The sequence below is a fragment of the Coturnix japonica genome, chromosome 24, assembly GCF_054131305.1.
Source record: "Coturnix japonica strain WE chromosome 24, WE-NBRP24, whole genome shotgun sequence".
Taxonomy (NCBI): domain Eukaryota; kingdom Metazoa; phylum Chordata; class Aves; order Galliformes; family Phasianidae; genus Coturnix; species Coturnix japonica.
The window spans coordinates 4,475,594-4,499,984 of NC_140686.1; the positions used below are offsets into that span (position 1 = coordinate 4,475,594).

General features: G+C 40.6%; 1 pseudogene across 1 annotated transcript in view; it reads left to right on the plus strand.

Annotated features, from left to right (window-relative positions):
- The first annotated feature begins 1,340 nt into the window (after window positions 1–1,340).
- LOC146757099 (uncharacterized) overlaps window positions 1,341–24,391 on the plus strand; it is a 47,475-nt pseudogene continuing 24,424 nt past the window's right edge. The window contains exons 1-20 of the transcript XR_014936947.1: window positions 1,341–1,592; window positions 2,541–2,655; window positions 2,915–3,088; window positions 3,200–3,306; window positions 3,727–3,864; window positions 4,636–4,784; window positions 7,625–7,675; window positions 10,002–10,035; window positions 10,116–10,185; window positions 11,418–11,478; window positions 11,844–12,028; window positions 12,807–12,954; window positions 13,836–13,897; window positions 14,636–14,738; window positions 16,420–16,481; window positions 17,501–17,603; window positions 19,289–19,407; window positions 20,321–20,471; window positions 22,157–22,218; window positions 23,237–23,339. The product of XR_014936947.1 is annotated as an uncharacterized LOC146757099 (transcript). The remainder of the gene's footprint in view (window positions 1,593–2,540; window positions 2,656–2,914; window positions 3,089–3,199; window positions 3,307–3,726; window positions 3,865–4,635; window positions 4,785–7,624; window positions 7,676–10,001; window positions 10,036–10,115; window positions 10,186–11,417; window positions 11,479–11,843; window positions 12,029–12,806; window positions 12,955–13,835; window positions 13,898–14,635; window positions 14,739–16,419; window positions 16,482–17,500; window positions 17,604–19,288; window positions 19,408–20,320; window positions 20,472–22,156; window positions 22,219–23,236; window positions 23,340–24,391) is intronic.

Below are 24,391 nucleotides of genomic sequence, written 5' to 3' on the forward strand. Positions count from 1 at the left end.
AGAGCTGGAGCTGCTATAGTCTCTACCTGCAACTGCCCAGTTCTCTTCAAAGCCCTGGAGCAAGCAATGCAGAAACATGCTATCTGCCCAGCCAGATTTCCCAGCTTGTAAACACATCAGCTGCAAATCAGGCGTAGTAAATCACCTGTGGATACTGATAGGACAAGGGGAATGGTTTGAAACTAAGGCAGGGGAGGTTTAGGTTAGATATTAGGAGGAAGTTTTTCACACAGAGGGTGGTAACTCACTGAAACAGGTTGCCCAAGGGGGTTGAGGATGCCCCATCCCTGGAGACATTCAAGGCCAGGCTGGATGTGGCTATATCCAGGGGGGTTGAAACTAGATGGTCATTGTGGGCCTTTTCAATCCAGGCCATTCCATTCTATGATTAAAAGATTCTATGACCAGACAACACGCAGCACACAAGCCTTTACTGCCATTGTTACTCTTCAATAAGCAAAATACACACAGTGATTTAATAGGGGAAAAATAAAGACTGCAAAAAGAGAGCTTCAGACTGCCATTTTGTACCCCAGAGCTGCAAGGATTGTGAGCTAAATTATCCAGCCGTATTGTTATGTCAAAGGAAAGGTGAGTCTTTAGCAGACTAACCCAAATGCCAATGCTTACGCAACACTTAAGCCACACTTAAGCCCTTACTTGAAAATCTTACTGTGCTACGTGGATCTAGTACTGGGTAAGAGAAGAGGAATCACCTCACGCAGACAGCAACAGGAATAGCAATTGCTCAATGGTTCTTAGAGAAAGCTCCAGATTACCAAAGAGAACACACTGAGAATATGAGGAACTGTGACAGGAAATACCAATTTCTGAAGAAAAATAAAAATTAAATGGAACTATTTGTTTTTAACAGGAATGAATTTAAAATATTATTCAAAATCACCCATATTAAAGATTTAATAAACAGTATGAACAAAGGTGGAGGGGGGGAGGGGAAGATGGGAAAACTGAAGACAGAAAGCTGACAACTGGTTTAGTAACAGGTTAAAAACGCGTGCTTTGAGATCCCTATTAAATAATACCCACAAGTAGGGCAAGAAATAACCCTGCAGACGGTTATCCCCGTGACTATTCCAAAGGCAACGGCCCCAGGACACACCGTTGCCAACCGCTTTCTGAGGCAGCCGAGCCTACAGACGCGCACACTCCTGCTCTCCGCGGGTGTGTATCCTCTTGGTATCGCTTAGTATCGCTTCATATCGCTTAGCATCGCTTAATATCGCACGTATAACGCATACGTGGGGCTCCCGGCTCCGGCTGGGAGCCTGAGGCTGCCCTGCAGCCTGTGGGTTGGGCCGCGGCTTCCTGAGCGTGCGCCGTGTTTCCGCGTCCTGCTCGGGGCTCGGCCCGGCAGTGTTTTAAGACGACATGAAGAAGATACTCAGCTTCGTAAAGAAGAAAAAACGGGATCCGCCGCCCGGCAGCGCCGCCTCGGCGTGCTCCGCCGGTGCGTACGAGATCCGCCGGAAGGAGCTGACCAAGCTGCACCGAGGGGCCGCCGCCGGAGACCTGGCCCTGGTGCAGCAAGGACTGAAGAAGCACGACATCGACGAGCGCGACAAGGCGCAGCGGTAAGGGCGGCGGGCCGGGCCGGGATCCCCGCTGCATGACCTGGGCACAGAGGGCTGCTGTTAACGGGGGCCGTGCGTGGCTGGGACGGCCGGTAGAGGCCGCTCCGATGTGCCCTCCCGGCCTGGATCCCTCGTAGGGCTGCTCGGCATTCCTCCGAGCTGGGAGCTCTGTTGGGGGCTGGTGAGAAAAGGCAGCGATAAGGCTGCTGGCTTCATGAAGGCTTTCTTGCTTGCGAAGCTGATGGTGGTTCCTTTAGGTTGTCATATTCCCCAGTGCTTGGTAACGGCTGCTTTTGGGTGAGGAGGGGCTCCTGCACAAAGTTGTGTTTGTTACAGTTAAATTACTCATTCGAGCTCTTTGCGGTACACTGTGCTAAATAAATAATAAATACAGTGCTCAGATCAATATTGTCAGGCTTCTGTTCGGAGGTGAAGGATCTTGTATACTTATTTGGGAATTTCTCAGTGGGGACAGTCACCCTCGAGTTGTTCCATGTCTGTGACAAGGCATGATGAGTTATTTGACGTTCTGCCTGTTATTTCGTCCTCATCTTCTCTGCCTTGGAGGAAGCTGGTCTTATGGAGGGTACTCATCAGCCTGCCCGTGATGGGAGCTGTTAGGACAAGAGGGAACAGCCTCAGCTTGCACCAGGGGAGGTTCACGTTGGATGCTAGGATAAGCCTCTCCAGAGAGTGGTTGTGCACTGGAATGGGCTGCCCAGGTTGGTGGTAAAGTCACCGTCCCTGGAGGTGTTCAAGAAACATGTAGATGTTGTACTAAGGGACATGGTTTGGTGCACGCTGGTAATGGAATAAGCTTGTTTTTATTTTATTTTGTTTATTTTGGGAGGTAATTGGGATAAAGAAATGCAATTTGCCCTGTTCATGTACCACAGAGTGAAAATATTTATTTAGCTGTCTGTTTCAATTTACACGTTTCACTTTTAGGACACCACTGCATCTTGCTTGTGCAAATGGACGTGAGGATGTCGTTACGTTTCTAGTAGAAAACAAGTGTAAGCTAAATCTTTTTGACAGTGATAACAGATCTCCACTGATGAAGGTAAGTAGAACATACTATGTTGCTGCAAGTAGGAATTATTGATTATGTATTAAATGATGTCTTTCCAGATTCTTTAAGTAAGTCTGTGTAGAAGCATGCATGCTGTAATCAGTGTGGCTTTGGCATGTGCTAGCTAATCTTGGCAGATGCTTTTATATTCCAGGAATGGGAAGTTGTAGTAGTAGTGACACAGTGAAATATGACTGCTGGAAATTTTACCTTTTTTTTTTTTTTGTGTGTGTGTGTGTGTTGTTTCCAGGCAGTACAATGCCAGAAAGAAAGATGTGCAGTGATCCTGCTAGAGCATGGTGCTGATCCGAACCTGGCAGATGCTGGTGGCAACACTGCCCTTCACTTGGCTGCTGTAACTCCTAACACATTTCTAGCAGGGATGTTAATTGAGCACAGTGCCCGTATCAATGCTCAGAATAAGGTACATTTCGATATTCAATAGAGAAGTTCAAAAAGTTGCATTGATATTTTTATTGTAGATTTTTTGTTTGTTTCTTTTGATTTTTAACTTGAATTATTTCTGTTCTTTCAGGACGGATGTACTCCTCTTACTCTTGCTATCTCTGAAAATCACAAAGAAATGGTAGAGCTCCTTCTTAAAAAAGGAGCTGATGTTCACACTCGAGATCTGTGTGAAAGGTGAGGAGATGGTCTAAACTCTGCAGGTCACCTTAGTTGTCTTCAGGTTGGACTGATGGGAGGGATGGGAATGAGCATTGAAGTAGAAAGACACAGAGAAAGAGCTCGTTGAGTGACTGGCGAAAGCAGGTCTCAGCTTGGCAGGTGACATGCATTATTGCATGTTTTCTGCATTGAGAACTGCAAGAAAACATTGTTTCTGGTAGCCGCTGTGGCAGGAAAATTGCTATTGTGCCAGCAACATTGCTGTTATGCCAGAGAGAGTTTTTCAAATTGATGCCAAGTTTGTATGCAAGTGTTGTTAATATAGAAGCTTTTTTTTCATAAAGTGATTTTCTTTGAGATTGAGCAAATGGGAATTAAAATAATTACAATGTCTGACTAAATTGTATGGTTTGTCTTGTATTTTGGATGCTGTAGAACCCCACTTATGACTGCAGCGGCCGGTGGGGAGCTTAAGTTGGTAGAAATGCTTCTTCGCTATGGTGCTGAAATTTTCCATAAAGACGTTAATGGATGGACAGCTGAGGACTATGCTATCATTCATGGAAATGCTAGGTAAACTTTTAAATTTATTGCTAGGTTTTTAGTTATCAGTGTTGAGTTTGAACCTTTTTGGTAACAGCACCAAGTTTAACGGTGCTATTTTGAAGATGTGTTCATTGACATCTTCTCACGTATACTGTTCATGTGTCTGGTGTTAATTTGAAAATTGAGAAAAGGGCTTCTGCTCAAAATTCTCTGTAAGATTTCAAGTGTTTGTTTCTAAGCTGATGTCTGCCTGCTATACACTATTAAAATGTGTCTGTAGCCCACAGACGCAGAAGTTCAACTTGAAAAACTGAAATGTTTGTAAATTCTTCTCAAAACAGAACCCTTGTTATTACTGTCTTCAGTTCCACTGAGCAGGAACCACCTGTTTTGTTTCAGAGGAGATCTAGCTGTTATTTCTTTTGTTAAATTACTAAGCAGTTTAACTCCTCCTACACATAAGTATTTTACCCATGGGTGTTCATTCATAAGAGTGGTTGTATTTGTAAAAACTGGACTGCAAAGGGTACCGAGCAGAAGTAAATAACTTCATAGATCTGGATGTGCATCTATAAAATAGATGTGTCCATTATATTTGAGTATGTTACGGTTTGCAAAAAGTAGAGTATGTTACACTTACTGAATATGATAATTGTTTTGGCTATGGTTATGTTTAGGATGGATAGTATAATGGTTATGTTTAGGATGGATAGTGTAAGGCTCTTATTATCCCATTAAGTGTTTATGTAGCTATGGGATTATTTTTCCCAAATTCATTTCCTTTTTTGCTCTCCATAGTCTTAGTAAAACACTGGCAGAATATGCAGACCATGAGAACGCAGGGGAAGCTTCTGCAGGTGCTAAAGGAGGCATCCCTGTGCCAGTGACTCCTCACCAGGCAAGAGCTGCTGGCTTTACGTTGGGTGCAGCTGCTTCGAGCAGAGGAGGTAGGATACTTCACTGTGGTAGAGCTAATGGGCAGAATCGTGGTGGCCCCTTCCTTAGGTTGGTTTGCATCTTTTAAATTCACCGTGCTCAGTGTGGACTTCAGTGGAAGCATCAGGTGGACTGTAATAAGAAGTGTTATGAATGTGTTTGCTTGCTGCTAGTTTACACTGCATCTCCACAGGCTGTGGGGACAGTTGTGATTTGTGTGCACTACATCCATCTGCTCATACAGTTGTCACTTTCAGCACATCAAGTTGCCCATTTATTTAAATTGTCCCTTTAGCAAGGGGGAGGAGGGAAGAGAAGAAACAAAATAGGTTAAAGTAGCCTTGTTTTATGGGTGTGCAATTTTTCTTAGAGATGCTCATTTAGATTGTTGTTCAGAAAATCCAATTGCAAAAGCTGTAGTTTCATCCCAAATAGTAGTTTTATCTTCTGTAGCAGCGAAGCAGCAGATGAATTGCAAGAAGATGCATCTTTTGTTGATTACCACTGGATTTCTGTCACTTTGTTTTAATTTTAATAGTTTCACCTGCATAAAGCTCCTTTTTTGGGAGACATAATTTCTCACCTTCAATTACAATTGCTTTTGTTTGTGTTGTGGAGACGTAACAAAAATTGTCTTGGAAAAATAACTTCATAAGCAATTGTACACAGTACATTGTTTGTACATTTGTACACAGTACATTGTTTGTATACACCGTATCTTTTTGGACATGGTTTGATTTATAATCAAATAATGTTTTTTTCAATTACTTTTATTTAAAAAAGAAAAAAAAAAACAACTGAGAAAGACTTTGTGATCCAGAAAAACTGTTACATTTTCTCATTGCCTTGTAAATAAAAGAAATACATTCCTTCAATGAATTTGTAAAATCCAGGCAGCGTTTATAAGCTCAAATTGCCCTAAATGAATCTTAGAAAGTTGCTATTTTAGTATGAATGAGATTGCCTTGCAGTTTACGTTTCAAGCCCCAACGTACGAGGTTTTATTTGTTCCTTATTTTTAAGGGTTTTGTGAGAATCATGTGTCAGATGGGCAGCAGACTGTTCAAACACAAGTCATTACTTTTTTATTATAAAGACTGAGAAATATGATCAAAGAATACATGGCATATTTTTTCTTCCTGGACTTATCCCAGATGGAAGTATAGATTTTAGACCCAAGTGATGTTTCCTTTGACTTAGGAGCAGTTACTTTGAACTAGAGAGTGGTTGAAAAAGTTTCTTCGTAGCTTGGTTTTGAAGTTTTGTTTGCTTGTTTTTCAGTGGGGCTCGATACAGTTGGTTTAATCATTGAAATACTTTTTTTTATCCAAATCCACTCAGTTGCTACCTTCCATGCACGTAGATAGTTGCTCTGGTACCCCATTGTAAGGACTAACAGGCCTGGGTTAATTTAAAATATGTGATTTGAGGGTTTCTTCTTCCAAGTAGAGGGTACATTTAGACTAGATATCAGGAAGAAATTCTTTACTGTGAGGGGGATGAGACACTGGAACAGGTTGCCCAGAGAGGTTGTAAATGCTCCCTCCCTGCAAGCATTCAAAGCCAAAGGTGGATGGGGCTTTGAGCAACCTGGTCTAGAGGGAGGTGTCCCTGCCTATAGCAGGGAGTTGGATTTAGATGATATTAAAGGTCTGTTCCAACTCAAACCATTCTGTGATTCTCCCTGTGCTCAGTCTCTTAAAGATGACACCAGCATGAGGAGTAGGAGGGAGCAGAGAGAAAGTTCAGTAGCGTAGTAGAAACAATATTGGAATTAATTCTGCAGTCTCTGATTGCATCCACACCCTGAATCATGGGAGTCCTTTTAATATGCCACAGTAACAGTCTTAAAAGTGTCCTTTAGAGGAGAAGCCGGGATGTTGAGAGAGAGACCAGAGAAATACCCACTTTGGAATTCTTTTATTGTCTTTTGCTCTTCTGTTTTATTTTTCTGCTATCTAAAATTTTGACCTTATCCTTTCTGCTACTTTTGTACTTTCTAATTAGAAGAGGAGATTCTGAAGAATGTTGAACAGGTCAGCATTTTTCAACAAGTTTGCTCATGATTATTTGGATGTCAGAACATGAACCCTTTTATTAATCACGTACAGATTGGCTTCCAGAACGTATTGAATGACCGATCTCTTAGATTTTAAGTAACAATTTCTTTTTGAGGAAAACAGTAGTTGTGCTATTTCTGTTTCTAGTATGTTTGCAGTGACAGTATGTTTGGCCACTGCAGCACATACTAGTGTATTGTTCAGTGTTTCCCTGAGTCATTTGCAATTGGACTTGATAATCTTTTCCAACCTTAGTGTTTCTATGATTAGAGGAATTGTCTCAGCATTGTAAAACTCTTTACAAAAGTAAATTATCACTTCTGTGTGATTTTTATCTCCTGAGGTCAGATAAAACTTTTCCTGTATTCCCTCTTAAGGAAACAGAGAAAAGCCAGAAGGGATGAGAAATCATCTTGAGGTTCTTTTCAACCCAAGCCATCCTATGATTCTTTTAAACTTTCTCTTAAGTGTATGTTTCTGATAGTAGCTGTTTTTCCACAGCACTGCATGTGTATGTGATAAAATCCATGTAAGTAGGACAACCTTCTGCTCCAGAGAAAAGTAACAGATTTATTGTGAAAGAATTTGATGTCAAGGTAGTGTTCCACAGTTTCTCTTTTGACACACAGATGTACACATGCACACAAATGCATGTCATAGTCACAGCACATTCTCCCAGTGCTGTAGCTTTGTGTGTGTGCTTTTTGTATTTTCCAAACTTGTGAGATTCCGCATTTATTCTGATGTCATTGTTGTCTGTTCTTTCCATGCCTTTCCCTTAATGGATATAGAAATGCAACGGTCCCCTGAGCAGACTCTGAGAACAGGAGAATCGAGTGAAGGTATTCATTCTGCACAGCAGTATTTTAAATACCACACATGTCTTGTGATACACAAATACTTATTCATCATAGGTGCTTATTATCTTGCAGATCTGTATCTTGATGATCTGGATTTGGGGCAGCTTTTGTTTCTTTGCATGTTTTGCATGAGTCCCTTATTACTGAATTCAGCATTTGCTTTTATCACTTGTGATAGTGTTGGTTTTGGGGTTGTTTGTTTTGTAATCTGTTCTCCTCTTGCTCAGAAATGGTGATATAGGCTTCAGTTAAAGTGGAAACGGGTCCCTGGAGACTAGATCTCATTTCTGTGTCAGTGCATCATGGCTGTGGTTTTGGTCTAGCTGAAAGCTATCTCATCAAATTCCTGTCTCACCTTCTAAAGGATAGCAGGATCATTGGCAGTATTTATATGTTGAAAGCAAAAGTGTAGGTAATTTAATGAGCTGTTTTCCTTACTTCTAGTGGTACTCATTGAAGATGTAACTGAAGTCGTTCGTCCAGAGTTTAACTGTTCCACACAGCAGCAATTTTCTGTTCTGCGTGGAAAGTTAGCAGATAGAGTCATAGTACTGAGTTAGTTATTTAGCTTTACATACAGCAGGATTCCATTAGCATTTAAGAATATTCTGTGTTTTCTGTAGTGGAAAACATCAAAAATCAGATTGTTAGCATTTGAACCATTTAAGATGCCCTCAGATGGGAAGTTTCAGCCTCTAGCTTTTTTCTACATGAGATTTCTTTGAACATTTATACTGTACTGCATCTCAGAAAGCTGTGTTCAGATCAGGGAATATTCTCGCATACTGTGTTTAGGAAAGGCAAAATTTGTACACTCATTTGTAGGTTGTTAGTAGTAAACCTTCTTTTTGTTATAATATTTAACAGTTCAGAAACTTCAGGAATTATGATTTCTATGTGGAGATCAGATATGTCTGTTTTCCTTTCTGTGCTGGGAATCAGAAAGTCCTTCTATTATGTTTTAGTTGTTAAGAGGTGTTAGCGCTTCAAAAATTGTGTTCCTAGACTGCAGTTTTCATTAGAACGGTGACCTGAAGGATTTACTGCAGGGCGCTCTCATCAGGGTTGCTAATGATCTGAAGTAAGAGCGATTGTTGGATATGCTTCAGCACAGAGCTGGCATTCAGAGGGACTTCAATGAGCCAGGGCAATAGACTGGCAGGCATCTTAAGAAATCCATCGGGGGCAAATACCAAGACCCATTTGGGGTGAAAAAGCCCCTTCCTACAAAACATGATGGGACTGCACGGCAGGGGAGCAGCTCTGCTGAGAAAGGACACAGACCTGTCAGAAGGCAAGCTGAGCATGAGGCAGCAGGGTGCTCTGGCAGCTAAGGGCTGCAGCTTGCACTGTGCTAAGAGTAGCAAAGCCAGGAGACTGAGAGAAGCGATTGTCAGCCCCTGTTTAGCACTCACTTGACTGTGCCTTGAGTTCCTTCTACGTGAGAGGTCGATGGATCAATAGCAAGCTAATTCTCTAGGGAGCCATCATATTTGTGAAGGAGTATTTGCCCTGTGAGAGAGGGCTGAGAAAGTGGACTTACTCAGCCTGAAGAAGAGGCAGCTTTGAAGGGCCCTAACTGCAGCGTCCAATGCAGATGAGAAGACAAAGCCAGATGCTTCCCTGTGATACTTGACAGGAAGCGAAGATGGCAAGAGGTATAAATGGAAGCAAGATGGTTTCTAGCTGGAGATGAAAAGTGTTGCCATGATAAGGATGGCAAAATAGAGAAGTTGTGAACCTTCTCTTGGAGGTGTTCAAGACTAGACTGAATAAAACCCTGACCAACTTTTCCTGACCTCAAAGCTGAGCTGGCTTTAAGTAGTTGGTTGAGAGACTTCCAGAGATCCCTTTTGACCTGACCTATCCTATAGTCTTAGGTGTGAGTTACTACCTTCACTGAACTGATAAAAACTTGGGGGTGTAGTATAGCATGCCCTGCTAATGCTCCTTTTGTCTCAAGTATATCATTTTTTGATTCACTGATTCTTCTAGCTAGGGATAACCTATAGCTCCTGAGAATGCTTTTTGATTTTCTTTGTATTTATAAATATACTTTATATTTATTTATAATCCATAGCAAGGTACGGCAGCAAAAAATGGTAGATATTGTAGATATGTCTGATTTGTTTTTCAGTATAATTTGAAAAAGCATTTGTTTTGTAAATACTTTCCTTCATGCTGTTCTTATTGAATTGGCCACTTCAGCTTCTGTACTCTTATGAGCTGTTTCCATGTTAAATGTCTGTATTGGTTAATTTTTAGTATGCAAAATCTAATCTCAACATGTCGATTTATATTTGAACAGCAATGGATGACTTTTTCGAAGGATACTCAACAAGGTGAGTCTTATAAAAATACCAAATGCTTATTTGAGGAATTATTTGAGAGGACCAGTACTTACTTTTCGTTGTTTTTGAAGTTCTGAAAAAGAGGGCAGTAATGGCGCCTGGAATAATTCTGAGGAAGAAGAACTGGATTTTACAGCCAAGGTATGGTGCCTTTATGGGAAAACAGTTGTGTAAAATAAGTGATTTGAAGGCAATTTCCTATGAGATAGAAGGAAACTCTTTTTCCAGCCAATTCTTTTTTTTTTTTTTTTTTCCTCCTTAAGAAGAGTCTCTCATCTGCCAACCTTTCTTCTGCTGTAAGTTTTTCCTAAAAATTGTTGCTTTGGCAGAACATGCAGTAGATTTGTGGTTTGAGGCAAAAGAGTAGATATTAAGATAAACTACCACATTGTATTAGTTGTTCATTGAGTGAGATTTGCCAACCCTAGGAATTGATAAGTTAATAAATAACCTGTTCTGTTCTCTTTCAAACTTCACAATTGTTTCCCCTAATTTACATGATAGGATGATTAATGAAAAAGAACACGATAATGAAAAAGAACATTTATTTATCAAAATCTAGTGAAATTGTTCATCACCTGGTTCTCTTTCCTTCCTCACTAGGTTCCTCAAGTGTTCGATACTTGAGTTGCTCAAATAATTATTTTTTCTTTCTTTTTTCCTTCTGTGGGATGACATTCCGTGCTTGTATATAATCTCACACTGCATGACTATCTTCATTTTTTGAATATTTGGATTTTTCTCTTTATAAGCTCCATGTGCTTATCCTGCTGTTTTTATGAATGTTCCAAAGGATTACCAGTTTTTTCAATGGCGTCTGGAGTATTTAGTCTGTTGCACTGGGATTCTGCAGTGATTAGGAACTTTAGTTTGTTAGTTCAGCACACTCTGTAATGCTGGTGATGTAAGCATGTGTACTTTAAAATTTTTTCTATTTTCTTACATTGATTTTAGGGGAAGTGATTCAAATTTCTAGCATTATTTTGAAATTTACAGATATTTCACTAAGTGGAGTTATATTAACTAATTTATTCTTCAAGCTTCAGGAACTTTAATTGATACTTGAGTTGTGCATACTTACAAGTAAGTAATCGCGAGTGTAGTTGTATTTTACCAATGGATTAAAATACCTTTTTAGAATTGTTACGCATTTACAGATAGTTTTGAATAGTCACTGACTTGTACACAAGAGGAGAGGAATGTTTGTGTAATTAAAGTTGAAGGATCTAGCAAGTATCTGAGTCCTTTCAAAAGGGGACAGCCTGGTTGTATTTACTGTTCAGGATTTGATGTAAGTAAAGGATTTGCTTTAAAACAAAAAAGCAAACAAAAACAGATCAAATAATTCTTTTAAAATGTATTTTTATTTGCAGAAGCCACAGAAGCCAAACTTGACATCGTTAATGAATGTTCCCCAAAAGTTCAGAAATACTGGTAAGTTATTTGGAAAGTACTTCATAATACAATGACATACAAAAGTAAACTTACTAAGTAATTTCATTTCGGTTTTTGTTGTTGTTGTTTTCACTTGGCTGTAGTAATTGAGGAAAGTAGTGTTATAAGAACAGAACTGATGGTCATGTCAGAATAAAATAAGTAAGATAATGGAAATGACCATACTGAGTCCCCTCCTAAGCCTTTGTGTCTGATGTGTCCTTCTCCCATCCTGCCCTTACCTGGCTTCTTTTCCATACAGTCCCAGATGACTACTTTCCTGTGTTTTTAATGGGTAAAATGCCTGCTGCTATTTATATAACCCATTTGATTCAAATTCCTCTTTCCCTTTCTCATGCTTTAAGGTGGTGGTGATAGTTCTAGAATTGAAATTCCTAAGTCACAGAAGAAAAGCCTCAAACAAAAAAAACCAACAGGTGCAAATCTGAGCAGAGGAGAATGTGGAGAGTTGTTGAAACAAGATGTCTCAGATTCAGGCAACCTTGAGGAAGATGAATTGGTGGAAGAGGAAGAAGGGCAGTGCAAAGAGGTACATAATAAATTCCATGAAACACTAAAACAAGAAAGTGAAAACCTGGGCCTAAATAGATATGAGGAAAATCTATGGGCAGCATTTCCCTCAAGCACAAAAGTAAGTGTACAGGGATGATTCAATTGGAAGAGTTTGTTAAGGGTAATACAGGTAAGCGACAGTAAACTATTTTCCTGTTAATACTCAATCACGTATCTGTATTCAATCATTGTATTTTGATACTGAAAACATCTTGTTCATAGCCAAACTCAGACATTATTTTCAATATTTTTATTATGAGATTGGAGAGTTTTGGAAGGAGAAAGACAGGAAACTTCATTCTTTCTGGAATCTGTGCACTTTCTGTTATGTAAAACTGAGGGAATGGATAATATCCATTAGAAGTTGTAGCCATTTAGTAGAATTCATGAGGTAATGACTGGAAATGAAGAAACAAAAGGAAGTTTTGAATGAAATTGAGGGCAGGAAACTAGTGAAATTGTGAGATATGTAGGCAGAAAGAAGACTTTCTGAATAATATCAATGAAACTGCATTTAGATTGACACAAGGAAGTGCTTCTCAGAGGTTTTGCATAGCCAGAGATGAAGTTTACAACATGAGGCACTGCAGTTTAATTGTGCAGATTCCCACTAAAAATTGTAGGCCTTTAGAAACCATGTTGCACTTTGCTTCATTTAAGTCTTACCCAAGAAAACCGTTTTCCAAGTTGTTAATGGGTGGTGAAGTAGATATTGATTTCTGTGCTTTTCAGCTGTTTTGGTCAATCTGTTTTAGAAGGAGTCACCTAAATGGAAAGAAGAACAGGAGAAGGAAGATACAAGAAGGAAGCTGCAAACGACAGTTTTGGGGGATGTGAAACATTCTGTTTCTAGTAATAAACATCAAGTCCGTAAAGTTTCAGAAGACACAGCTTATGTGAGAAGTGAGTTTAAATATGATCCTGATTGCTCCTCTATAAGTATTAATGTTCAGTAAATAAAGTAAAATGATTATTATCTTCAAAGATGATAAACTTTCCTGTTACCTGTGAACCCTAGCCTGCTGTGGTAGAGAAGGTCTGCAGCTTTTGTTTTTTTTCGTTCTTACCTAACGGTCACAAATGGTGGTGCTGGATTCCTAATGATTACGTATGATGCAAGTTTCTTTATTAATTTTTTTTGCTGTATTCTCCTATATCTGAACAAAACAAGTAGGTAGTCTAGTGTGTCTTGTGTGTGGCACTGCTGATTCCCTTTCGAATGGGTACTGTCAGATTGAAAAGCTGTGGTTTTTCAGGGCTTCAGCCAAAAGCAGACCTGATTCAAACTCAGAGAAGACTCTTCCAGTACCTCGACTTGTTCAGTTGTAGAATGTAGGAGATCTCTCCTTTGCTAAACCTTTGTGGGCTTGAGAGCATGACCAGCTCAGAGAGAGTTGGGTAATTTGGCATAGACCCCAGGGTGTGAAAGCAGAAGATACTATTTCCATTGTCTGACTCCAGAGCACTGCTTGTTGCAGTAGACTTCTTCGGAGCATGTGTAGCTATTGGTCAGATGCTGCACAGAACATTGTCCAAACATGGTGAACGTAGCCATGTCAGCTGTCCTGCTTGGGCATCTTCTGCTGGAAAACAGATGAAGAGGAGTGAAGAGAATACTGTGATGTGACTGGATGTAAAGTTACCCTTGAGTGGGACTCACTGTTTGGTTTGTTCTTTGCTGTAGAATTACTGCTCGTCTTTCAGATCCTTTATTTGACTGATGGGGTATAAAAGTGTAGTGCAGTATATTTCTCAGTGTCTGTATTTCTCCTTTTTTTTTGTAGAAGCCCAACCCACAGTAGGAGCAGAGAAAAAGGAAGAGTCTGATTCTCCCTGGGATTCTGAGGTACTTTATGTGAAATGTGCATCTCCCCAGTCTGTGGGAGAGCCAGATGAGAACTACGTGAGAGCTTGCCTTTGCGTTGAGCCCTGCCCCTGGTGAGGCTTATTTACCCCATATTGCTGCTGCTCGATGTCCTGTATCTGAGGGTCAACGAAATACTTGTAGTGTAGGTTCTGTGTGGAGATATTACTGGGACAAAGTTACATTAAGCTTCTTGTATCGGCCCTTTGCTTGCAGGCTTTTGAGTTGATTTTCTATCACAGTAGTGAAACAGAATAACTACTTCCCCTCTAGCCTTTGTTGTTGGGAAAAAAACTAATTCCCCACTCCTTTCTTAAAAATACGAGACTTTCTAGATAGCTTAATCGCTATCAGCTTTGCCTTTTTGGCCTTTAAGCAAATCAAATCTTGCTTTTGCAACGTAGTGATGCACTCACTCAACATTGTGGGACATGTGCCCCAGCAATGTAGGCTGATATTTGAATGCCAGGTGCAAATTTGATGCCAATGTTCAATCAACACAGAGCTGCAGCTTCTTGTTCACAATCAACATCTTGATTTCCTGTGTTAATTTCTTGTGTGGCTCTGTGATTTGCCAGCCTTAATCAACATTATGGAATAGTTTAGATGAATTGTGAGGATTTTTTTGCCCTTTTATTTAAAATGCAAAAGCCTTTGTTAGATTTTATTTTAAAAAAATTGTTTTGTACCAATTCTTACCGTATGTACTGTATTATACAGCCGTGTTCTGAAGGTTCGAGGAAAGCATCTCCTCCTGTGTTTCTCCCACCTGCAGTTGAACATGGAGTACGCTTGCAGAGTGTTTCAGGGGAGCACAACAAGGGTAACTATCTGATAGATTGGATTTGTCTGTGTTTATAGACAAGTGAACTTTTTCTTTTGTTTTCCTTGTCAGTCCTGTTGTTCAGTGAGTATGTGCTGTAGCAATGAAGTTCTTGGCTGATGTTAATTAACAGCAGTGAACACTGAACTTGCTGGCCTGCTTGATTAGTCCAGGCGGTTCTTGCGTTCATTATGTATACTTTTTGGATATGTGTTTGTTCGGGTGTTTTTCTTTGCTTTAAGTGGTTGCTTAAAGTGGTGGGAGTGGTATCTGGTTTAAGATTTAGCTGTGAACCCTAGCCTGCTGTGGTAGAGAAGGTCTGCAGCTTTTGTTGCTTTTCGTTCTTTCCTAAAGGTCACAAATGGTGGTGCTGGGTTCCTAATGATTATGTATGATGCAAGTTTCTTTATTAATTTTGTTGCTGTGTTCTCCTTGATCTGCACAAAACAAGTAGGTAGTCTAGTGTGCCTTGTGTGTGACACTATTGATTCCCTTTCTAATGGGTGCTATCAGATTGAAAAGCTGTGGTTTTTCAGGGCTTCAGCCAAGAGCTGACCTGATTCAAAGTCGGAGAAGACTCTTCCAGTGCCTCACCTTGTTCAGTTGTAAAATGTAGGAGATCTCTCCTGTGCTACTCGTTTGTATGCTTGAGAGCATGACCTCAGAGAGAGGTGGGTGCTTAGGTACTCACCCCAGGGTCTCAGAGCAGAAGATAGTATGTCCGTCTCCAGAGGATATCTTGTTGCTGTAGATGTTTTCAGAGCTCGTGTAGCTATTGGTCAGTTGCTGCTCAGAAGGTGTGGAAGCAGCACTCACGGTGCATTCACTTTTCTCTTAGTGCATTTTATGTGCAAAGAGTTTATTTTGGAAAAGCATGAATAGTCAGCACTCAGGCTGGAATCAGCAGTTATGGTTTTCCAGAGTGGACGCCATTGCTCCTGTCTGGCTCATTCCTGTAAATTTTCCTTGCGTTTCTGTGTGAGTCAATCCTGAGTTTGTTTTACATAATGGAGTAGCTTAGAAGAGAGAACTGACTGTGGTCTGCTCTAGATGGGAGTTTGGTGGTCAGAAGATACTAGACTTTGAAGTGATAAGATTTAAAATGCTTGCAGTGTTCTGGACTGTATTGGAGCTGTGAGCTTCTGTTTCATTCCTAAATGTCAGTCCTTATGTATGTACCTGGTCAGAAGTTGCAGGATTATGAATCATGGTCAGGTGAGGTATCCCTTGATAGCACTAAGCAAGGAGCCGTGTGTGTTGGCAGCTTCCTCTTAGTGTGAGGTTGTTTTGTATCGTGCTTTTGTGGTATGTCCTGTAGAGTGGAATGTGATAGTAAGTGCCAGATGATGGAGGTGTAGGCAAGAGGGAAGATGACTCAGGGTGTCCATATGCTGAGACTGAAGCATGCTGGAGTTTCTTCCTTAACGTTGTCCCAACACGAGGGACATTGTCATGTCAGCCACCATTCTTATGCATCTTTTGCTGGAAAAGAAATGAAAAGGAGAAAAGAGAATAATGTGATGTGACTGGGTGTAAAGCTACCGTTGAGTGTAACTCATTTCTTGGTTTGTCCTTTGCTGTAGTACTGTTACTCATCTTTCAGATCCTTTGTTTGACTGATGGGGTATAAAAGTGGAGTGCAGTAAATTCTCAGTGTCTCTCTTTGTCCATTTTTTTGTAGGTGCTCTGCCAGCAGTAGGAACAGAGAAAAAGGAAGAGTCTGATTCTCCCTGGGATTCTGAGGTACTTTCTGTGATATGTGCATCTCCCCGGTCTGTGGGAGAGCCAGATGAGAACTACGTGAGAGCTTGCCTTTGAGTTGAGCCCCGCCCCTGGTGAGGCTTATTTACCCCATGTTGCTGCTGCTCGATGTCCTGTATCTGAGGGTCATTGAAATACCTGTAGCGTAGGTTCTCTGTTGAGATAGTACTGGGACAAAGTTATGTCAGACTACTTACGTTGGCCTCCTGGCTGCAGGCTTTGGAGTTGATTTTCTAGCACAGTTTTAATACAGCAGTTTATTGCTGCTTTTAAACTTATGAACTTCTCAGGCATATTTTTGTGAGGATTTTTTTTTTTTCCTACTATTCAGATCTATTCTGCTGATCCAGTCAGAGTTTAATGGATGCCAATACATTGAGCAACCCAGACATTTAGATTTTTCTGTATAGAACCTCTGTCTTCTCTAGATAGACTTAATCCGATTTTGAAAATCGTGTTCAGCAGACACCAAGTGTGCTGGCTGTGTTTATCCTTTCTGTCTGATAATTCTCAAGATGAGAGTGAGCAGGGTCTGTAGCTACTTCCCCTCTAGCCTTTGTTGTTGGGAAAAAAACTAATTCCCCACTCCTTTCTTAAAAATACAAGACTTTCTAGATAGCTTAATCGCTATCAGCTTTGCCTTTTTGGCCTTTAAGCAAATCAAATCTTGCTTTTGCAACGTAGTGATGCACTCACTCAACATTGTGGGACATGTGCCCCAGCAATGTAGGCTGATATTTGAATGCCAGGTGCAAATTTGATGCCAATGTTCAATCAACACAGAGCTGCAGCTTCTTGTTCACAATCAACATCTTGATTTCCTGTGTAAATTTCTTGTGTGGCTCTGTGATTTGCCAGCCTTAATCAACATTATGGAATAGTTTAGATGAATTGTGAGGATTTTTTTGCCCTTTTATTTAAAATGCAAAAGCCTTTGTTAGATTTTATTTTAAAAAAATTGTTTTGTACAAATTCTTACGCGTATGTACTGTATTGTACAGCCGTGTTCTGAAGGTTCGAGGAAAGCATCTCCTCCTGTGTTTCTCCCACCTGCAGTTGAACATGGAGTACGCTTGCAGAGTGTTTCAGGGGAGCACAACAAGGGTAACTATCTGATAGATTGGATTTGTCTGTGTTTATAGACAAGTGAACTTTTTCTTTTGTTTTCCTTGTTAGTCCTGTTGTTCAGTGAGTATGTGCTGTAGCAATGAAGTGCTTGGCTGATGTTAATTAACAGCAGTGAACACTGAACTTGCTGGCCTGCTTGATTAGTCCAGGAGGTTCTTGCGTTCATTATGTATACATTTTGGATATGTGTTTGTTCGGGTGTTTTTCTTTGCTTTAAGTGGTTGCTTAAAGTGGTGGGAGTGGTATCTGGTTTAAGATTTAGCTGTGAACCCTAGCCTGCTGTGGTAGAGGTGGTCTGCAGCTTTTGTTGCTTTTCGTTCTTTCCTAAAGGTCACAAATGGTGGTGCTGGGTTCCTAATGCTTATGTATGATGCAAGTTTCTTTATTAATTTTGTTGCTGTGTTCTCCTTGATCTGCACAAAACAAGTAGGTAGTCTAGTGTGCCTTGTGTGTGACACTATTGATTCACTTTCTAATGGGTACTATCAGATTGAAAAGCTGTGGTTTTTCAGGGCTTCAGCCAAGAGCTGACCTGATTCAAAGTCGGAGAAGACTCTTCCAGTGCCTCACCTTGTTCAGTTGTAAAATGTAGGAGATCTCTCCTGTGCTACTCGTTTGTATGCTTGAGAGCATGACCTGATCAGAGAGAGGTGGGTGCTTAGGTACTCACCCCAGGGTCTCAGAGCAGAAGATAGTATGTCCGTCTCCAGAGGATATCTTGTTGCTGTAGATGTTTTCAGAGCTCGTGTAGCTATTGGTCAGTTGCTGCTCAGAAGGTGTGGAAGCAGCACTCACGGTGCATTCACTTTTCTCTTAGTGCATTTTATGTGCAAAGAGTTTATTTTGGAAAAGCATGAATAGTCAGCACTCAGGCTGGAATCAGCAGTTATGGTTTTCCAGAGTGGACGCCATTGCTCCTGTCTGGCTCATTCCTGTAAATTTTCCTTGCGTTTCTGTGTGAGTCAATCCTGAGTTTGTTTTACATAATGGAGTAGCTTAGAAGAGAGAACTGACTGTGGTCTGCTCTAGATGGGAGTTTGGTGGTCAGAAGATACTAGACTTTGAAGTGATAAGATTTAAAATGCTTGCAGTGTTCTGGACTGTATTGGAGCTGTGAGCTTCTGTTTCATTCCTAAATGTCAGTTTCTTATGTATGTACCTGGTCAGAAGTTGCAGGATTATGAATCATGGTCAGGTGAGGTATCCCTTGATAGCACTAAGCAAGGAGCCGTGTGTGTTGGCAGCTTCCTCTTAGTGTGAGGTTGTTTTGTATCGTGCTTTTGTGGTATGTCCTGTAGAGTGGAATGTGATAGTAAGTGCCAGATGATGGAGGTGTAGGCAAGAGGGAAGATGACTCAGGGTGTCCATATGCTGAGACTGAAGCATGCTGGAGTTTCTTCCTTAACGTTGTCCCAACACGAGGGACATTGTCATGTCAGCCACCATTCTTATGCATCTTTTGCTGGAAAAGAAATGAAGAGGAGAAAAGAGAATAATGTGATGTGACTGGGTGTAAAGCTACCGTTGAGTGTAACTCATTTCTTGGTTTGTCCTTTGCTGTAGTACTGTTACTCATCTTTCAGATCCTTTGTTTGACTGATGGGGTATAAAAGTGGAGTGCAGTAAATTCTCAGTGTCTCTCTTTGTCCATTTTTTTGTAGGTGCTCTGCCAGCAGTAGGAACAGAGAAAAAGGAAGAGTCTGATTCTCCCTGGGATTCTGAGGTACTTTCTGTGATATGTGCATCTCCCCGGTCTGTGGGAGAGCCAGATGAGAACTACGTGAGAGCTTGCCTTTGAGTTGAGCCCCGCCCCTGGTGAGGCTTATTTACCCCATGTTGCTGCTGCTCGATGTCCTGTATCTGAGGGTCATTGAAATACCTGTAGCGTAGGTTCTCTGTTGAGATAGTACTGGGACAAAGTTATGTCAGACTACTTACGTTGGCCTCCTGGCTGCAGGCTTTGGAGTTGATTTTCTAGCACAGTTTTAATACAGCAGTTTATTGCTGCTTTTAAACTTATGAACTTCTCAGGCATATTTTTGTGAGGATTTTTTTTTTTCCTACTATTCAGATCTATTCTGCTGATCCAGTCAGAGTTTAATGGATGCCAATACACTGAGCAACCCAGACATTTAGATTTTTCTGTATAGAACCTCTGTCTTCTCTAGATAGACTTAATCCGATTTTGAAAATCGTGTTCAGCAGACACCAAGTGTGCTGGCTGTGTTTATCCTTTCTGTCTGATAATTCTCAAGATGAGAGTGAGCAGGGCCTGTAGCTACTTCCCCTCTAGCCTTTGTTGTTGGGAAAAAAACTAATTCCCCGCTCCTTTCTTAAAAATACAAGACTTTCTAAATAGCTTAATCGCTATCAGCTTTGCCTTTTTGGCCTTTAAGCAAATCAAATCTTGCTTTTGCAACGTAGTGATGCACTCACTCAACATTGTGGGACATGTGCCCCAGCAATGTAGGCTGATATTTGAATGCCAGGTGCAAATTTGATGCCAATGTTCAATCAACACAGAGCTGCAGCTTCTTGTTCACAATCAACATCTTGATTTCCTGTGTTAATTTCTTGTGTGGCTCTGTGATTTGCCAGCCTTAATCAACATTATGGAATAGTTTAGATGAATTGTGAGGATTTTTTTGCCCTTTTATTTAAAATGCAAAAGCCTTTGTTAGATTTTATTTTAAAAAAATTGTTTTGTACAAATTCTTACGCGTATGTACTGTATTGTACAGCCGTGTTCTGAAGGTTCGAGGAAAGCATCTCCTCCTGTGTTTCTCCCACCTGCAGTTGAACATGGAGTACGCTTGCAGAGTGTTTCAGGGGAGCACAACAAGGGTAACTATCTGATAGATTGGATTTGTCTGTGTTTATAGACAAGTGAACTTTTTCTTTTGTTTTCCTTGTTAGTCCTGTTGTTCAGTGAGTATGTGCTGTAGCAATGAAGTGCTTGGCTGATGTTAATTAACAGCAGTGAACACTGAACTTGCTGGCCTGCTTGATTAGTCCAGGAGGTTCTTGCGTTCATTATGTATACATTTTGGATATGTATTTGTTCGGGTGTTTTTCTTTGCTTTAAGTGGTTGCTTAAAGTGGTGGGAGTGGTATCTGGTTTAAGATTTAGCTGTGAACCCTAGCCTGCTGTGGTAGAGGTGGTCTGCAGCTTTTGTTGCTTTTCGTTCTTTCCTAAAGGTCACAAATGGTGGTGCTGGGTTCCTAATGCTTATGTATGATGCAAGTTTCTTTATTAATTTTGTTGCTGTGTTCTCCTTGATCTGCACAAAACAAGTAGGTAGTCTAGTGTGCCTTGTGTGTGACACTATTGATTCCCTTTCTAATGGGTACTATCAGATTGAAAAGCTGTGGTTTTTCAGGGCTTCAGCCAAGAGCTGACCTGATTCAAAGTCGGAGAAGACTCTTCCAGTGCCTCACCTTGTTCAGTTGTAAAATGTAGGAGATCTCTCCTGTGCTACTCATTTGTATGCTTGAGAGCATGACCTGATCAGAGAGAGGTGGGTGCTTAGGTACTCACCCCAGGGTCTCAGAGCAGAAGATAGTATGTCCGTCTCCAGAGGATATCTTGTTGCTGTAGATGTTTTCAGAGCTCGTGTAGCTATTGGTAGGTTGCTGCTCAGAAGGTGTGGAAGCAGCACTCACGGTGCATTCACTTTTCTCTTAGTGCATTTTATGTGCAAAGAGTTTATTTTGGAAAAGCGTGAATAGTCAGCACTCAGGCTGGAATCAGCAGTTATGGTTTTCCAGAGTGGACGCCATTGCTCCTGTCTGGCTCATTCCTGTAAATTTTCCTTGCGTTTCTGTGTGAGTCAATCCTGAGTTTGTTTTACATAATGGAGTAGCTTAGAAGAGAGAACTGACTGTGGTCTGCTCTAGATGGGAGTTTGGTGGTCAGAAGATACTAGACTTTGAAGTGATAAGATTTAAAATGCTTGCAGTGTTCTGGACTGTATTGGAGCTGTGAGCTTCTGTTTCATTCCTAAATGTCAGTTTCTTATGTATGTACCTGGTCAGAAGTTGCAGGATTATGAATCATGGTCAGGTGAGGTATCCCTTGATAGCACTAAGCAAGGAGCCGTGTGTGTTGGCAGCTTCCTCTTAGTGTGAGGTTGTTTTGTATCGTGCTTTTGTGGTATGTCCTGTAGAGTGGAATGTGATAGTAAGTGCCAGATGATGGAGGTGTAGGCAAGAGGGAAGATGACTCAGGGTGTCCATATGCTGAGACTGAAGCATGCTGGAGTTTCTTCCTTAACGTTGTCCCAACACGAGGGACATTGTCATGTCAGCCACCATTCTTATGCATCTTTTGCTGGAAAAGAAATGAAGAGGAGAAAAGAGAATAATGTGATGTGACTGGGTGTAAAGCTACCGTTGAGTGTAACTCATTTCTTGGTTTGTCCTTTGCTGTAGTACTGTTACTCATCTTTCAGATCCTTTGTTTGACTGATGGGGTATAAAAGTGGAGTGCAGTAAATTCTCAGTGTCTCTCTTTGTCCATTTTTTTGTAGGTGCTCTGCCAGCAGTAGGAACAGAGAAAAAGGAAGAGTCTGATTCTCCCTGGGATTCTGAGGTACTTTCTGTGATATGTGCATCTCCCCGGTCTGTGGGAGAGCCAGATGAGAACTACGTGAGAGCTTGCCTTTGAGTTGAGCCCCGCCCCTGGTGAGGCTTATTTACCCCATGTTGCTGCTGCTCGATGTCCTGTATCTGAGGGTCATTGAAATACCTGTAGCGTAGGTTCTCTGTTGAGATAGTACTGGGACAAAGTTATGTCAGACTACTTACGTTGGCCTCCTGGCTGCAGGCTTTGGAGTTGATTTTCTAGCACAGTTTTAATACAGCAGTTTATTGCTGCTTTTAAACTTATGAACTTCTCAGGCATATTTTTGTGAGGATTTTTTTTTTTCCTACTATTCAGATCTATTCTGCTGATCCAGTCAGAGTTTAATGGATGCCAATACACTGAGCAACCCAGACATTTAGATTTTTCTGTATAGAACCTCTGTCTTCTCTAGATAGACTTAATCCGATTTTGAAAATCATGTTCAGCAGACACCAAGTGTGCTGGCTGTGTTTATCCTTTCTGTCTGATAATTCTCAAGATGAGAGTGAGCAGGGTCTGTAGCTACTTCCCCTCTAGCCTTTGTTGTTGGGAAAAAAACTAATTCCCCGCTCCTTTCTTAAAAATACAAGACTTTCTAGATAGCTTAATCGCTATCAGCTTTGCCTTTTTGGCCTTTAAGCAAATCAAATCTTGCTTTTGCAACGTAGTGATGCACTCACTCAACATTGTGGGACATGTGCCCCAGCAATGTAGGCTGATATTTGAATGCCAGGTGCAAATTTGATGCCAATGTTCAATCAACACAGAGCTGCAGCTTCTTGTTCACAATCAACATCTTGATTTCCTGTGTTAATTTCTTGTGTGGCTCTGTGATTTGCCAGCCTTAATCAACATTATGGAATAGTTTAGATGAATTGTGAGGATTTTTTTGCCCTTTTATTTAAAATGCAAAAGCCTTTGTTAGATTTTATTTTAAAAAAATTGTTTTGTACAAATTCTTACGCGTATGTACTGTATTGTACAGCCGTGTTCTGAAGGTTCGAGGAAAGCATCTCCTCCTGTGTTTCTCCCACCTGCAGTTGAACATGGAGTACGCTTGCAGAGTGTTTCAGGGGAGCACAACAAGGGTAACTATCTCATAGATTGGATTTGTCTGTGTTTATAGACAAGTGAACTTTTTCTTTTGTTTTCCTTGTTAGTCCTGTTGTTCAGTGAGTATGTGCTGTAGCAATGAAGTGCTTGGCTGATGTTAATTAACAGCAGTGAACACTGAACTTGCTGGCCTGCTTGATTAGTCCAGGCGGTTCTTGCGTTCATTATGTATACTTTTTGGATATGTGTTTGTTCGGGTGTTTTTCTTTGCTTTAAGTGGTTGCTTAAAGTGGTGGGAGTGATATCTGGTTTAAGATTTATCTGTCTGAGGATTTGGATATTTCTGGATAATCAGCAGAAGAAAAATATCATTTGGTTAATCTTTTTGTTTGTTTATTTAATTTTTTTTAGTTTCCTATTTTTCTTTAAGAACTAAAATATGTGGGCAAATTCTTGTTATGTTTCTGCGGGTTTCCACCTGCAGCTCATGGCAGTTGCTTTATGACCATCCTGATTGATCATAAGTGTGCTGGAAAATTTTGCTATTGGAATAAATCTTTTATCTTTTTGAGAGTGCTTTGGCAATGTGGCTTATAATATGGATTCAATGACATAGCCTAAAAGGCAAGTCCAATTTTATTTTTGTAAGCAGACACCAAATCTTAGCAAGCTTCTGGAATCCATAAATCAACTTACCAATTGTCTTTAATGTCTGCTTCATATGATTCTGCTAAGCTTGAAATCAGTGTGGGAGGGGGGAAGAGGTGACTGTGGTAGTCTTTTTAATGTATTTCCATGTTACTTGACCACCTAGTGTTCGAAAATCAAGTCTTGATGATTTGTTTTTAGTATTTTTTAAATCTAAAAATTATTTTGTGGAACAATTCGTAGAAGCATTTTGTATGCTTGTTTCATGAATGGAGTCGTAAAGTATAAGATGACTGCAGCACAGGGCAGTAGGTTGTGTGAGTTAGGAAATAAGATTTGACACTAAACTTGAAAAAGATTTGGAATAACGCACATGTTGTGCATTACAACCAAGCAATGTTTGTATCATTTATTTCCTTGCAAACTGATCCAGAGAGGT